This window comes from Propithecus coquereli, unplaced genomic scaffold (genome assembly GCF_000956105.1).
Source record: "Propithecus coquereli isolate 6110/MARCELLA unplaced genomic scaffold, Pcoq_1.0 Scaffold301, whole genome shotgun sequence".
NCBI lineage: Eukaryota > Metazoa > Chordata > Mammalia > Primates > Indriidae > Propithecus > Propithecus coquereli.
The window spans coordinates 3,066,201-3,082,757 of record NW_012148631.1 but is presented as its reverse complement, the minus strand read 5'-3'; positions in this window follow the sequence as shown (position 1 = coordinate 3,082,757).

Here is a 16,557-nt window from a genome sequence, read left to right as displayed (position 1 = left end):
AGTCCCTGCAACCAATGGGGTGGGACATTAGGCCCAGCTCTGCGGTCACCTGCCCACCCTCATGTTCGCTCCCAAATGGAAATGGGAGAAAGAGGTATTGGGTATGCGATGGTAATAAATGCAATTAATCCTCATTATTTGCAGATTTCTTATTCGTGAATTTGCTTACTTGCTAAAATTTATTTGTAACCCCCAAATTAACATTCAGTGCTTTTGTGGTCATTCACCGACATACAGAGAGCAGTGAGAAATTCGAGTTGCCTGACACATTGAGTTGCACATGTTCCTGGCTGAAGCCAAACAAGGCCACACTCTGACTTCCTGTTCCAGCTTTCACATTGTAACCAAGTGTCCTTAATGCCGTTTTTTTTTTTTTTTTGCATTTTGAGCCTTTTATTGATGATTTAAAATGTTTAAAGTGCCCTGTATAAAATATGCCCCCCTTACCCAAAATAGTGCTGAAGTGCTGTCTAGTTTTCCTACACACAAGATGGATATGATATATGCTTTATGGAGAAAACATGTACTTTGGAAAAGCCTCATTCAGGCATGACTTGTAGTCCTGTTGGCCATGTTGAGTTCAATGTTAATGAATCAGCAATAGATATTAAATGCAGATTAAAATTAAATAGGAAGACATACAACAAGGTTATGTATTGATCTGTGGATGAAAATATCGTGAGCAGAGGCATGCAGGAACCTAATCCTGTTTTTCCCTAGGAGCAATGATTCAGTATTCATTCCAGCAGTGTTTGCGATGCTTTCACAGAACATGATTGTGGTGAATAACAAGAATGGACTGTACTATGCAAATGGAGTTTAGACTTTATCCTGGAAGCCATGGGGAGCCATTGAAGGGTTTTAAACAGGAGGGAGGTGGGTATGATTTGTGTTTGAGAAAGTTGCTCTGGCTAACTGGGTGGAGGCTGGATGCGAGGAGACTGAGGGCTGGAAGAATGGAGAAGGTGGTCAGAGAATCCCAGTGAGAGATAAGGAGGCCCCACCCAGGCGAGGATCCTGGGGCTGCATTTGAGAGAGATATTTAACGGGTAAAGCTGGCAGGAATGGGAGCTCACTGGATGGTGGGGGCAGGGAAGGAGGACCCCAAACATCTCAGGGCTTTAAAAATGTCTACAACTGATTTTTTTCTTTCATTAAAGGAATGTCTCACTGGTCCGCGCCATGTGTTTCCTTCTGCGAGAGGCGGTGGGGACCCTCCGCCTGCGGAGGGGGGTTGGGGGGGCCGAGCAGCTGTAAGAGCTGGGGTGTGGGGACAGGCACACCTTCTCCGAGCGCACTGCCTGTAAACCGCACGCAGGACCAGCTGTGTTTTCTCTGCGTCCTTACATCATCACCAGTCATAAAATCCCGACCGGGGGGAATTGCGCTGACGGTCTGGGCTGTGATGTACGAGACAAAGGAGTCCAGGGGCCGCTGTCAGGGTTCGCACGGTTACGATTGCTGCCGGTTGCGAGGGGAGGCCGGCGGACCCGGCACACATTGCATTTGACGATCGTCTACGGTTGCTCTCCAGGTCAATAATTTCCTGGCTTTAAGCAGACTCTGGCTGTTTAGTTCAACTCTGGCCTTTTAATGCAGCTGGCAGCCCGGCAAGGTGCTGCAGCTGGGGTGGAACGCCGCCCTGCCCGGCCCTGCGCGCTCCTCCCCCAGGCCCCGCTCGGCTCCCTGGTTGCAGACGCCTTCCTTTCCTTGGCTTGGGACTGCGGCTTCGACACCGCCTCCGGCCTTGCTGTCTGCTCCTGGCCTCCGGGTGACCCCCTGGAAGGCCTCACCCAGAGCCGAGTGGGGTCTGGTCCTGTGTGTCCACACCTTGGATCTTCTCTTCAGAATAAAGAGCTCTCTGCTGCGTGCCAGGAACCCGGTCCGCCCCGTCACACACGGGCTGCTAGTGTGGCCCTACTCTGCCGTGGGCAGGATCCACATCCTTGTGTTAGGGGGAAGCTTCATCTGTAAAATCCATTGAACTGGACCCCGTCAGGCACTTGTCTAGAAGATATAAACGTAAAAAGAAAACCCTTATTATTTGTCTTATGTTGATAACAACTCACATGTTGGAGTGTTCGCCCTGCGCCAGGCACTGTGCTAAGTGCTTCTGCTTGATCGGCCTACTTTAATCCCGACTTTATCAGGCAGCTTCTACTGTAGGCACAGAGAGGTCAAGGACGGTGTCCTAAGTCCTGCTGCTCCCGAGTCACTGAAGCAGGCCCTGAATCCAGACTGGTCCGTCCCTGAGCTCGTGCTCACTGCTGCTCCCTGAGCTACCCCGACCTCGCTGCTGACGAGCCCCCTCCACCGCCCCATGCGCACGCTGGCCAGCGCCAGGGCGCAAGAAATCCGGAGCCTGGTGCCCAGCAAGGCCCTAGGGCTATGCTTGTCACACACTGGGCGCTGTCAGACTTTAGGAACTCAACTGGAATGCGCCATCTCCATACTTTTTGTATTATTTCATTATGGGCATTTTTCTTTACACAAGTAACACATGACTCCATTATTATAAATCTTTCAAGCACATTCCAAAAAGACTACAGAAGTCCCTCCTCATCTCTCTCGCCCCTCGTCACCTCCCAGAGGTGGTCACTAGGGACAGCTGGCCATCCCTCCCCCGGTCCACCCTCATGCGCCTGGTGACACCTGTGTGTATGTGTGCACACACCTTTGCTCCCCTTCCTTTCTCATAAACAGGATTATTTTATCCGTATTATTTTGCAACTTATTTTTTTTTCACTCAACATGTCTTAGAGGTCTCTCCACACAGGAGAGAGTCCTTGTCACCCTCCCTCATTCATTGTGACAGTTACATGGTATTCTGTATTATGGCTTCACCATGATTTATTTAACCCACGTGACTGGGCACTTTCTCAGCAACACAGCTCGTTTGAAACAGTAAATTACCCATGGCTACTGAGTGGGGACAAAATAAACAATGAAGTCTAAATGGGGGGAAGTTGTCAAGGGCGGGATGTTAATTAGGTTAGAGGAAAAGAGGAGAGGGGCTGGGCTGTCCCCCGGCTCTAACCCAGAGTGCCCCCTGCCCCAGGTGTGCGCTCCATTCGGTGTGCTTGTCTCCTGCTCCCCGCAGACTCTGCTCTTCCCTAATTTAACGTTTCCATCCTGGCCCTTCAAGCCCCCTGACCACACAACCACGATGTCTCTCTCCCCCGCCGTTCGAGGGAGGTTCAGGTACAGGCTGCCTGAGTTCCTGCACCCTCTTGGCACCAAGGACAAGAGTTGGTTAAACCCTGTTGGCTGAAAGGTGCCCGCAAGTCAGTCTGTAGCAGCTCAGATTCCACGCGGGCATCTTACCCGGTTTTATTCCGTCAAACCCAAACACCCGTTTTTGTTGAGACTTTGACGAGCCCTTGAAACCACCGAGGGCCCGGCTTGCCTCGGCACACGTCTGAAATATGTCAGGCAGGTGTTTCCAAAGAACTTACGCTACAGGAAAATATATCCTGATGTAATCTGACTAATTTGGCTTTTGCCTGACTTTCAAGAGAACTGGCTATTTGTAATGGAAACAGCTCTGGGGCAGCTTCAGACGGGGCTTTGTAATGTGAGCTGGTAAAACCCTGCAGGTGCTGTGGGGGCCCCTGTTTTCATTCTAAGTCTCACGTTTGTTTACTTTAATGTGTTTCTCTGGGAGGTGGGAAAAAAAGTGACCTGGGAGGGGTTTAACAAGTCATTTTTCATTTCAAAAAAAGAAATGGTTTTGTATTAAGAAAATTAGCAGCAAGCGGCCTGCGGGAGCCCTGCGGCGACAGGAAGCACACATGGCCTGGGAGGATATGTTTCTTGAGACTAATTCCCCAAAGACGCGTGTTCAGGATCTGACATACCTGGGGCCCTTGGCAGAGGCATCAATTGGAGAGTGGGAAGCAGTGTTTTCCTTGCTAATTCTTAGCTACCGAATAGGGGTTACTGAAAGCTCCCCTTTCCCCCCTCGGAGTTAGGCAGTTTTGAAAAATTGTAAAATTATGAATTCAACTTTGTTTCCAATCAAGGGAGGGGGAGGAAATGGTTTCCAGGGTGCAAAGCCCGTGTGCGGGGTGGAGAGAGCCACGCCTCACCCTCTGATGTGTTCCCAGAGCACCCGCTGCTGGCCCACCGTACTGGCGCTGCTGGGGGGAGGGTCCTCAAGCAGGAGGTAGACAGGTGACAGTGAGGGTGGGGTGTCAGCCGCAGTGAGGTGATTCCAGTTAGAAAGGAGGGAGGGAAATGAGACGGGTCCTGTCTGTCTCCCAAGGTTTATTTCATGCAGGTTGAGGGTGGTGGGTAGCTGTCATTGGCATAGAGAATGTGATGTGTTTGTCACCTTGGGCTCTCCTGTGCCCCAGAGATTGGGTTCAATTAGATCCGAGTCCCAATTCCCTGCCTGTGATGTGAAAGTCTAGCAGGGGTGGGGAACCTGTGGCCTTTTGGATCCTTGAGTGCCGCCTTTTGAGTGAATCTGAATTTTACAGAACAAATCCCTTTAATAAACTCTGGGGCTTGTTCCACCCCACGCCAGTTTCTGGGTGAATGTTGTCACGTGTCCCTCTTTCCCCAGGTTCTTGTGTTTGCACGAGCTGCCTCGGGACTGGCTCATGTCCGTCTGTGCTGGAAGCTCGGCCCCTTCACCAGTTTCCACAAGAAAATCTGCCCCCAAACACGTTGTGAGTTTAGGGCGGTTGTTGATGGCTGGGGAGGGCACAGAAGATGGTTGCATTACAAACCACTTGCCTCCTGCCACCTCGTGGGTCTGCGGGGACTTCTCTTTCCTTCCTCTGTCTTCTTCCTTCGCTGGAAGTTTCTCGCTTTCTCCTCCCACGAGAGTCCCATTCCTGCACAGGCAGGTTTCCCTGGGACTCACTCCCCTCAACACTGCATTTCCCTTCCTAAGGAGGATTCTGGTGAATTAAATGTTCAACTAATACGTAACTGCGCCCACATGTGCCTCACAGAGCATTGAAAACACACAGTGGCGTTACATAAACCCACAGTATCATATGTGGTCATGGCCAAGTCACACGGAAAAAGGCCTTGGGGACTGGCCAGCCTAACCCTTCATTTTACAGTTTAGGAAACAGATGCCCAGAGAGGGAAAGGGACTTGCTAAGGTCACCATGGAGTCGTGGTAGAATTGGGCTAAGACCAAGCCCCCCTGACTCCTGCCCCAGTGCTCTCTGTGCCAGGCCGAGTGTCTTTGCGTCCTCCGCATTTCTTTACAGTCTGCTTTCAGGAAGGGGTTGAGTGCCATGCAGGCAGTCTGCGCTGAGTCCTACTGGTTCTCCATACCTAGTCTCAAATTTGTCCCTTCCTGTCCTTTCCCACAGCCTGGGTGGGAGTGGGGGTCGGGAGTGGAGAGAGAGTGACACAGTTTGATCTGAACCCATTATAGCTGGCTTGTTGGATAAAATCCAGTTGAGATAAAACTAAAGGAGGTCTTTGAAAATGATATGCTCAATATTTGGGAGGGTCGGTTGGCCCATACCTCTTATACACTGCTAGTGGGAATTGGTACACTTTTACTCAAAAGTAATTTGGCAATATGTATCGTGAACTTTAATAATATTCCTATGCTGTATTTTGCTAAACTTTTAAACCGGTGTTTAATGCGAAACAGTTACATGCATGAACCTTAAGTGAAGAGCTTGGTGGATTTTTACAAAGTGCACATACCTATGCACACATCATCCATATCGAGATACAGAATATTACCAGCATCCTAAAAGCCTCTTTTGTCTTCTCTCCGGATTATTACTCCCCAAAAGTAACCAATCCCTGACTTGTATCACTATAGATTGATTTTGCCTGATTTTGAATGTCATATGAATGGATCATGAGCATGTATTCTTTTGTATCTGACTTTTTCCATTCCACTTTATATCTGTGAGACTTATCCATCGTTTTACATGTGTTTGTTCTTTTTCATTGCTGGATAGTATTCCATTATATAAATGAATGCAATACTATTCATTTATCTATTCTACTATTGAGGACTTTTGAATGGTTTCTAGTTCTTAAGGACAATGCAGCTCTGATATTTTTGGTTATGGCCATTGGTACACATATTTATGCATTTCTGAAAGGATACATTTGGACTGAAATTTTTGAGCCATAAAATGCATATGCATATTTAATAGATACTGACAACAGTTTTTCAAAGCAATTGTATCAATTTACACTCTCACAGAAGTATATGAAGATTCGAGTAGCTCTACATCCTTGCAAAACTTGGTGTGGGTTTAAAAAAATTAAGACATCTCACTGTAGGTGGTGATACCTCATTGTGGCTTTAATTAACATTCATGAATAACTAATTGGTCATTTGGGTATGCCCTCTTATGAAGTACCTGTTCAAATTTGTGCCTGTTTTGAGGTACACCTGTCTTTTTCTTAGTGATTTGTAGGATTTCATTACATGTTCACTATGCAGGTTCTGTGTAAGATACATGTATTGTAAAATCTTCCCCCATTATATTTGCCTTTTCACTCTTTTAATGGTGTCTTGATTTATTAATCTTTTCATTTACATTTGGTGTTCTTTGTGTTTTGTTTAAGAGATCTTTGAGTATCCATGGTCATAAATATACTTCTACATTTTTTTCCATAAGTTTGTTGTTTTACTTTTCGCATTTAAATCTATCATTCACCTGAAGTAGAATTTTGAGTATGGCGTGAAGTAAGAGTCAACCGTATTTTCCATAAGGCTGTACGAATGATCTGGCACCATTTACTGCTAAGACAGTTCTTTCCCCCACTCCTGCTCCGTAGCAATGCCTTTGCCATAAACCAGGTGGCTAGGTAGATTTGGGTCTGATCAAGTTTGTTATTCATTTAATTTAAATCTTATATCCTTATTAATCTGTGTCTCTGTTGGGGCTATCAGTTACCAAGAGGTATGTTTCAAAACCTTCTGGTATGATTATGGAATTCATCATTTCTCCTGTCAGTTCTTACAGAGTTTGAGGCCACATCATTAAGCTCATTTGAATTTAGAATTCTTATGTAATCCCGTTGAATTGACCCCTCTATAATTTGAATTGTTATTCTTTATGTCTAATAATACTTCTGGTATTCATGTCAATTTGATCTGATATCAGCAGAGCTATACCTCCTTTTAAAAATATCTGTCTACCTACTTATCTATCTCTGTTTATTTTTTAGTATTTTTATGGATATGTTTTCCCATCCTTTTGCTTTCAACCTTCCTGGGTCTTTATATTTGTATCTTTTGTAAGCAACATACATTTTAAAAAATCCGTATTAATATTCTTTCTGTTTTAATTGGAGTATTTGGTTCACTTCCAGTTTTTGGCCCTTATAAATAAAGTTCTAATAAGTATTTTTGTATAAGACTTTTTGTGGGTATATGATTTTTAGTTGGGTAAATATCTACAAGTGTAATTTTTGAGTCATAGAATTGGTGTATTATTTTATTGTTTTTAGTCAATGTTATTGAGGTATAACTTGTATACAATAAAATAAAGAGATTTAAAGTGTGCCATTCGATAAATTTCAACAAATGTATACACCCACGTAACCAACACCCCAAATCAAGATATACAATGTTTCTATTACTCCAAACAGTTTCCTTGTACAATTCCCCTGAGACACTGACCTGATTTATATCACCATAGTTTCCTTTTACACAGATTCAGACAATAAACACTCTTGTATTTTGCTTATTTCACGCAACATGATGCTTTTGAGACTCATTCATCCTGTTGTATCAGTAGTTCATTCTTTTTAAAACAGCTTATGAGTAGTATTCTACTGTATGAATATACCACAACTTATGTATGGATGTTTGAGTTGTTTCCAGTACTTTTCTTATGTGAATAAAGCTGTTACGAACACTTTTGTGCAAGTTTTTTTTTGTTGCCATTAGTCCTCATTTCTCTTGGATACATACTTAGGAGTAGAATCACTAGGACATAGGGCAGGTGTGCGTTTATAATAAGCTGCCAAGCTGGTTTCCAAAGTGGCTGTACCACTGTGTAATCCCACCAGATTTCCAGGGCTCTGCCTTCCTTGCCCATGGGCGGTGTTGCCATAGCATCCCATCGTGATTTCAATCTGTGTGTCCCTGATGAACAATGATGTTGAACACATTTCTCATGCTTATTGTCCATTTATATATCTTCTTTTTGAAGTGTTTTTTCAAACTTATGGCACATTTTTTAAAAAAAAATTGGGTAGTTTGCCTTTTTCTTATTGATTTGTGGGAGTTCTTTATGTATTCTGGATGGAAGTCTTTTGTCAGTTATATGTATTGTGAATAATTCCTCCCAATGTATAGCTTGCCTTTCATTTCCCTAATGTGTTTGTAAATATTGGTGAATAGTTCTTTGGAGAAAAGGACCCCCTAAGCGCCCAACAGTGTGATGCAGGACATGGGAAAAATGCTTATGACGTATTGTTGAGTTTAAAAAGGAGGTTACAAAATTGTACTTGCAGTTATGCCTTCAACTATTTTAAAATATGCATTAAAAGAAAACTTGAGGGAAATACATAAAACATTGCTTTGGCCGACTCTGGGTAGTGAGGTCATGCTCTCCTGCTACTTTTTGAAAATTACGGTAAAATACACATAACATAAAATTTACTATTTTCACCATTTTAAAGGGTACGATTCAGTGGCATTAAGTGCACCTGCCATGTTGTGCAGCCATCACCACTATCTAACTCCAGAGCTTCATCGTCACCCTCCTCACCCCAGACGGAAGCCCTGTACCCATTAAGCGGCCTCCGTTCCCTCCTTCCACCAGCCCCTGGCAACCACGAATCTGCTTTCTGCTGTTTCTATTCTCTTGCTATTTAAAAAATATATACTTTTCCGTTTCATTTTTTTCCTGGATTTTTGCTAACAAGTATGTGTTTGATATGTAGAATAAAGGAGAAACCAAGAGCAACACAGAATGTCTTGTGGCGAGGGGACAAGTAAGTGACACAACGGTGGGTGCCGAGCTCCACGCCGGGGCGAGTGAGGCGGAAGAATTTGTCTGGCGACAGCAGCTTGCATGCATTCAGCTCCGATGGCACCTGTGTGATTCCTTTGGCACGTGTCTCACACCTACCCTGGCGGGGAGGCTCTGACATCTTGTCCCGTGTTACGCGTGACGCGAAGTCTCTTCCCACATCCCAGGAAGAGTTTTGTCTGACTGCTCCACCGTTCTGGAACGCCATGAGAGTAGAGATCATGTTGGCTCTGGTCTCCAAAATATTGCTACTGCCCAGTGTGGCCCCGGCTTGTGCTTGTGGTCATTAAGAGTTGCCGTGTGAATGAGTACACGTGTGCAAGGAAAGCTCCTCCAGCCAGAATTCTCAACTGGTGCCTCAGTGTCTCTTCCTATTCATGGCTTCCTTGACTCCTCTCTAGAACGTAACTGGCCACATCCAAGAAGTGACTTGGCGGGTGCTCTAGAGTGAGAAGAATCAGATGGGTCTCTAGCTGTAGCCTCGGAGTCAAGGGCACGCTGGGAGGAAGTGCAAGCCCAGGGACTGAGTTTAGAGCTGTGAGAAAATATCTCGATGGTAGATCATGAGGTCCCTCATGGCTTTAATGGCCAGGGCGGGAGGAGAGAAGTAATAACGAGTGACATTTATATAGCGTGCTACAGTTTACACAGCTCTTGCATGCACATTACCTCATGTAATCCGGAAGAAGCCCCGGGTGGGGTTTGAGCACGTGGCCCTGGAGTTTGCTGGGTGAGTTTGCGTCCCGGCTCCACCACTTAGGGACTGAGGGACCCTGGAGTATTTAGGCACCCTGTCTCCCAGTTTCCTTCCGTGTACAACGAAGGCCCTGATCAGAACTGTCTTGCAGATGTGCTGTGAGGATTAAATAAGGTCATGCCCATAAAACACTTAGAAGAGCGCCTGGAGCATAGTAAACACTAAATAAAACTCGGCTCTTATTACTTAATCTGCTCAGTGGGCCCGGGAGATGTGTAGACATAGCACAGTTTATGGGCGAGCAGAATAGGCCTCAGAACGGTAAAGAGACCTGTCTGAGGTCACACGATGGAGAAGTGGGGGTGAGGTGCTGGAACCAGGGCTGTTGGGCCCCAAAGCTGGTCCTTTCTGCTCTTTCCTGCCACCTCCTCTGCCATGCACTTCGTCTAGGCTCAAAGGCAGCAGAAATCGAGTCTGCGGTAGCATGTCCCCACACACTGGGGGTTGGAAAAAGTCATGTGACTAGTTGAGCCAAGGTTCAAATGAGGCAGTATAGCAAAGAAAGTACTTTATATCCTGTCAGAATATGATGGAAATGTGAAGAATTGTTATTATTGATAATTTAGCAAAGTATTTTCAAATTTTCAAATTTTCTCTTACCCATTCCTCTCCTTTACGGTAGCGGCACCCGGTTGCCCTGGGGAGACACGGCTCCTCCTCTCAGTCGGCGCCCAGGGCTGACTCCGTCCCTGGCCAGAGGGATGGCCGTGTGACACAGGTCTGGCCAAGCAGAGCCTGTGTTCCCTCAGCCACGAGATTAGCTCAGGAGCAGGCCTGTAATCCAATCCAAGAGGGCCGCAAGGCTTGACTGCAGGACTTTGGTGACAGCTAGCAGGGAAGGGGCATTTCCTTTCTTCCGGGGAGGCTCGGAGAATATGGCAGTATAGCCTGGCACTCCCAAAGCCATCTTGCCCCCACGGTGGGGACGTGCCTGAGAATGGGGCCAGCCCAGAGGCAAGCTGGGTGGTGAGATGGCGAGAGTGAATCAAAGTCCGTGTCCTCTGAATTTATCTGAGCCTGAAACTAGAGCTACCCAGATTTTCTGTTCTATTGCCTTGTCCTAAGCACCTGCTAGGTTTCCGGCACTCTGCTCTGCGGTCATTAGGCCCCCTTAACATCCCAGCAGCTGCTCAGAGGAGGGGACGGTGGCCCCATACAACACGGGAGGAAACTGAGGCTCTGAGGTAAGAGTGGTTTGGCCACACAGGTGGCCCAGGTGAACACACAGGTGACTCCAGGCCCTTTCTGCTGAGGGCACAGCCACCCCACTGAGAAGGCCAGTCTCTGCCTCTGCAAGAAGCTCTTTCTTCCTTCTTTCGGTCTTCCCTGCCCTCAGGCAAGGATGCATTGCTTCATGGAAATGTCACAACGGAAGGGATTTGCATGCCCCAGGGCAGACGTCTTCCTTAGCTCCGTCCCTCATCACCCTCCATTGTCCTCCTGACAGCCAGATTGGAGCCAAATTGGATTTAGTGCATTTCACAATTTTGTTGAACAAATCTGTAGATTAAGGGAACAAATTAAATCCACATTTTTTTATTTGACACCATCAAAAATATGACACGCAGACAGGAAGTGGACATTTCTGGTTTTGGAATAGATTCAGTGGAGTCCAAATCCTTGCTAGTCAGAGTTGGTTTTTTTCAGCTTGATTCTCACGAATGACTTTGGGAAGCCTGGCCTCGAATCTTCTCTGAGACCTGGGATCTGGTCCTTAGGTTGAGGACAGGCCACGGCACCCACACCTGAGATGTGATCCCTCTCACCCCCACACCCCACCATTCATCTCTCACCAGTCTCCGCACAATTTCCCCTTGGCAACAGCCTGCTTTTAGTTCCAGAATTTTTGTATAGCTGTTCTAACAGATTTTCATGTTAGTGCCAACTCAAGTGCCCTATCCCGTCCCTGAACTCTTTGGCCAATAAATATTTATATAGCTCATTGGCAATTAATTAGATGCCTTTGGCACTTCGCCCAACGGCTTGTAAATCAATATAGTTATTTCATTTCCCCCATCTTTGTTTCTCGGCCTCCCAGTAGAAAGACAAGCTATTAGTGAGCAGGGAATGTGATTTCTATTTCTTTGCATGTGTGTGCCCTACATGTAGTAGCATGTAATGAATATTTATGGCCTTATAAATTCAATTGGCATTTGATTACTTAACAATGAAGTGAGAATGTTTCCAGAGAGAAAAAACATTATCTTGGCTGAGCTTAATGGAGAGGAGGCTGTGAAGGACACTGATTTAGTGTGGGGGCTCTGACGCCAGACAAGTCTGAACCCCAGCTCCTCACTTAACCATGACATAATCTCCCTGTGCCTCAGTTTCCACCTCGTAAAGTGGAAAGAACAGTAGCACTTGACTAACCCCCTAAAATAGTGCTGGAACACAGGCAGCATCTTCTAAATTGTCAGCTGTCACAATTTTATTATTTCTTCCTAATGAATTTTATATTCTTAAGAAATAGACATGGCTGACACATAAGTAATCTTTACCTCATTCAATTTGTGTCTAGAGTGTCAGATTCTTATCTTTAAAGCATGAATTGTCTGAATGATTGTGGTTTTTTTTCCCCCTGATTATATAAATTGAAGGAAGAAAAAAAAAGAAGCTGATCAAAAACAATAACACAAACAACAAAAGAAAAACCCAGAATAAACCAGTGTTAGGCAAATAGAAGAACCTGAGGGAGCATGCGGAAGGTTGCCCAATAGACCTATGCAGTAAAAGAGAGATGGAGGAGAAAACCATCAATTAAAATTAATTACAAGTTTTTAATGATCTCTGATGCTGACCTCATGCACCAGGTACCTGGAACAAAGAAAAGGAATGTGGATAATTGGGTAGTCATGGTATTTTCCCAACTGGCCACTTTCCCTTTAACAAGATCAAACTTATCTCTTCCATTGTGCCCTCATGGGCTACCTGAAATCACCGCTCAGTTTCCTCTCTGCCGAAAAGAGAAGAAGTCCTGAGGCCTGGCAAGTAGCTGTCTAGACCCGACTCTGTCAGCCGGGTTGGCGATACTTTCCAACTGTATCCTCATTCTCTGCACTTCCTGCCAGCTCCAGGCCAGCTCTCTCGACTCCAAGCCTCCATTCCTCATCTGGAAAACTGCAGTGGCTTGCTCAGTGGTCTTCTTGTTTGTCATCCTCTAAAATTACCTTGTCTTGACTTTTCCACTTGTTTTTTATTTGTTTCCCCCCTTAGCCTATAAATTTCTTGATTGCCAGGGGCTGGCACATGCGTGGCCCAATAAATACTTCTTGATTGAATGGAAGGAATTGTGAATAGTGGCTTTCTCAAGCAAAAGACATTTTCTCTCCCAAAGGGAAATCTACTTTGTTCATATGAAAGTGAGCTCCTTAATAGGTCTACTGGGCAACATTTTGCTAACCTCATTCAAATTATAACAGACTTCAAAGTCATAAAAGGTAGTCATATGCTTCCTTTTAAGTGTGTAATTTGAATTTTTCACACCCAGAAATGGAAGGCAGAGAGTGAAATATCCCCCAATTATTATCGTGGCTAATTTTGTGCTTTTGAGGCAGGCTGATGCACTCAGCTACGGTGAGTCTGGTGGTCAAGCACCTCCCACCTCATTCTCAGCAACTGTTTTCAGCTACCCTACTTCACACTAGCCCTAGCTCAGGTCTGGGATCTGCCACACTCGTGACCACCTTGGGTGGTGTAAGTCAGGTCCTCATAGCACAGCCCAGGGCCCCTGGGAAGGAAAGGCTCTGGCTGTTTCCCGTAGGAGGTATCTCTGCTCTACAGTATTTGATCCTCCCCTTGTCCTCCTGCTGCAGCTGATTGGATCAAGGGTGGTCACCCCACCCCAAATCCACCCCAAAGGCAGGCTGGATGTAGAGCCTGGCTTGGCACAGGAGGCTCCAGCCAATGAGATGGGTCAGTTCTATGCCACGCACTCCCCTTGGATGTGACCTGGGGAATGTGGGCAGAATCACATGGTCAGTAGGAGTTGGAAGTTTGTGGGAAAGTGAGTGGCCATATAGAGCTAGGAACAAATCTGAGTTATGAGGAGTCAGAAGCAGAAGCGCTGAGTTGAATAAGAGATGCAAGGCTGGGAAGCAAGAAGAGACGGGGCAGGCATACAGAGGGAGGTGGGCGCTAGAGAGTGGCACACCAAGCTAAAGGTGGCATGCTAGAGGGAAGCCCCAGCTCCCTGAAGCTGGGTGCCGAAGCCAGCTTGAATTTTCAAAGACCTTCCTGTTCCAGGCTCCATGATCCCAGGTCATGAGATTTCAGGAAGATTCTGGCTCCGTTGTTGTGCCACAGTAAATTCTAATTGCCCGAGTTACGCTAAGTGACTCACTGTTCTTTATGGGCTCACAAGCCAACATAACAAAAGAAACCACCCTCGATGGGTAGAGGGCCTGCACCAGCGTGGGCCGCCCTGTTAGGCCCTGTGTGCTGAGGGGCACAGGGAGGGTGGCGGTGTACAAGACACTCAAGCACTCTAATATCCACAGGGGCGGTTCCCTTCCTCAGGGATCGAAGCTCTATTTTTTTTCATGTATTCCCCTTAATTTTACACACATATATAAAATATATATTTTATTAATATATTTATAATCCTATTTTATATATAATATAAAATATATAAGTATATATAATATGTAAATATAATATGAACATATGTAACGACGGCCCTATATGGTAATATACAAGGAAATATCTATCAGACCCTTCTCATAGAAACTTTGCTCAAATCAGTGCAAACAAGAAAAAACAGAGTCTGGTTCCCATCCCCTGAAGAATATTCAAAGTAGAAAATTGGGCTCATAATTTGCAAAGGCTTTTTCTATCCCAAATGGCAATTGATTAATTCCTCCTGGCAAACAAATTGCTGTGCTATCCGTGTAAGTCAGATATCCTCTGAGATTAGTTTAATTGGAACCCTCATGACTTTCTAAAGATTTGAGGTAGTTCTAATAATTGGCACATATATAATAACTCCATCAAAATAGATAACACAAAAGTCATAGGAAGAGGAAAATAAATAACCCAAAACAATGAAGCTGGCATAATTCCAATAATGAACAACTAAACTCTAAGTTGCCTGAAGGTAAAAGGAAAAAGGGAAAATCCTAGATAAAAATTATCACTGTTTTTTTTTTTAGACAGAGTCTCACTTTGTTGCCCTGGCTAGAGTGAGTGCCGTGGCGTCAGCCTAGCTCACAGCAACCTCAAACTCCTGGGCTCAAGCAATCCTACTGCCTCAGCCTCCCGAGTAGCTGGGACTACAGGCATGCGCCACCATGCCTGGCTAATTTTTTTTTTGTATATATTTTTAGTTGTTCAATTAATTTCTTTCTAATTTTAGTAGAGACGGGGTCTTGCTCTTGCTCAGGCTGGTCTCGAACTCCTGAGCTCAAACAATCCGCCCGCCTCGGCCTCCCAGAGAGCTAGGATTACAGGCGTGAGCCATCGCGCCCGGCCAAAATTATCATTGTTTAATCAAAATAAATTAATCCAAAGAAATGGTTTTTCTTTTGAAATTATTTTAAAAAATTAAGTCCTTCATAATTTCATCATCATAATACTATTATTTTTGCTTGTACACACTATATTCCAGTCCTATCTGCAAACAAGATGTAGCTAATTGTATCTTTCAAAAATATTTGAATAGGCAAAACATTCACATAGTTTGAAAACAAGAAAGTATGAAGAGGATACAGTGAAAAGTTTCCCTCCCATCCCTGTCAGATATCTGCCCAGGTTTAAATCCCCTCACTCCCAGGTTTGTATCCTTTCAGAGTTTTTATGTGCATTTAATAATGTCATCATCAACAGCAAAATATATATTCTTATCTCCTGCCCCATTTTTGCACCTTGATTTTTTCCCCATTTTTTGCAGGCTTTTTCATATCAGTAGAAGGAAAGTGTTCTAGTCTGTTTGGGCTGTTATAACAAAATACCTTAAGACTGGGTCATTTAAACAGTAGAACTTTATTGCTCACAGTTCTGGAGCTGGAAAGTCCAAGATCAAGGCACCAGCACATTCAGTGTCTGGGAAGGGTCTGTTCCTCATAGATGGTGCCTTCTCGCTGTGTCACATGGTGGGAGGGCAAGCAGGCTCCCTCAAGCACCTTCTGTAATGGCACGAATCTTATTAACGAGGGCAGAGTCCTCCTGACCTAATCACCTCTTAAAGGTGCCCCCTCTTAACGCTGTCACCGTGGGTGTTAGGTTCCAACACACGAGTATGTAGGGGACACCAACATTCAGACCACAGCAGGAAGGCTCCTCATTCTCTTTTATAGCTGCTCAGTAGCTCATTGTCTGGATGTACCATAACTTATTTAACCAGAGTCCTACTGATATCATTTGGGTTGTTTCCTTTTTCTGCTATTATAAATGAAGCTAGGGTGACTAATCTTATACATATGTAACTTCACACACATGCAAGTATGGCTGTGGGTTACATCCCCTGAAGCAGATTTCTGGGTCAAACAGCAAATGTATTTATAAATTTGATCGCTATTGCCAAATTGCCCTGCACAGGGATTTCAGTAACTGACGCTTCTACCAGCAGAGTCAGAGGGCTGAGTGCCACTTAATATCCACACACTCAGCCAGAACTAAGTATCCTACCGCAACACTCCAGGGAGGAAGGAAAAGGAATGTGAGAAAGGAAGAAATGTTTACCAGGCACCTACTATGTGCCAGACACACTGTATACACACTCTAGATATACTCTGTGATTGTATGAGGCAAAGTGTGTTTTTTTGAATTTTACAAACGAGGAAAGTGAGTCTCAGAGAAGTTAAGAAAATTTACACGACGTCTCAA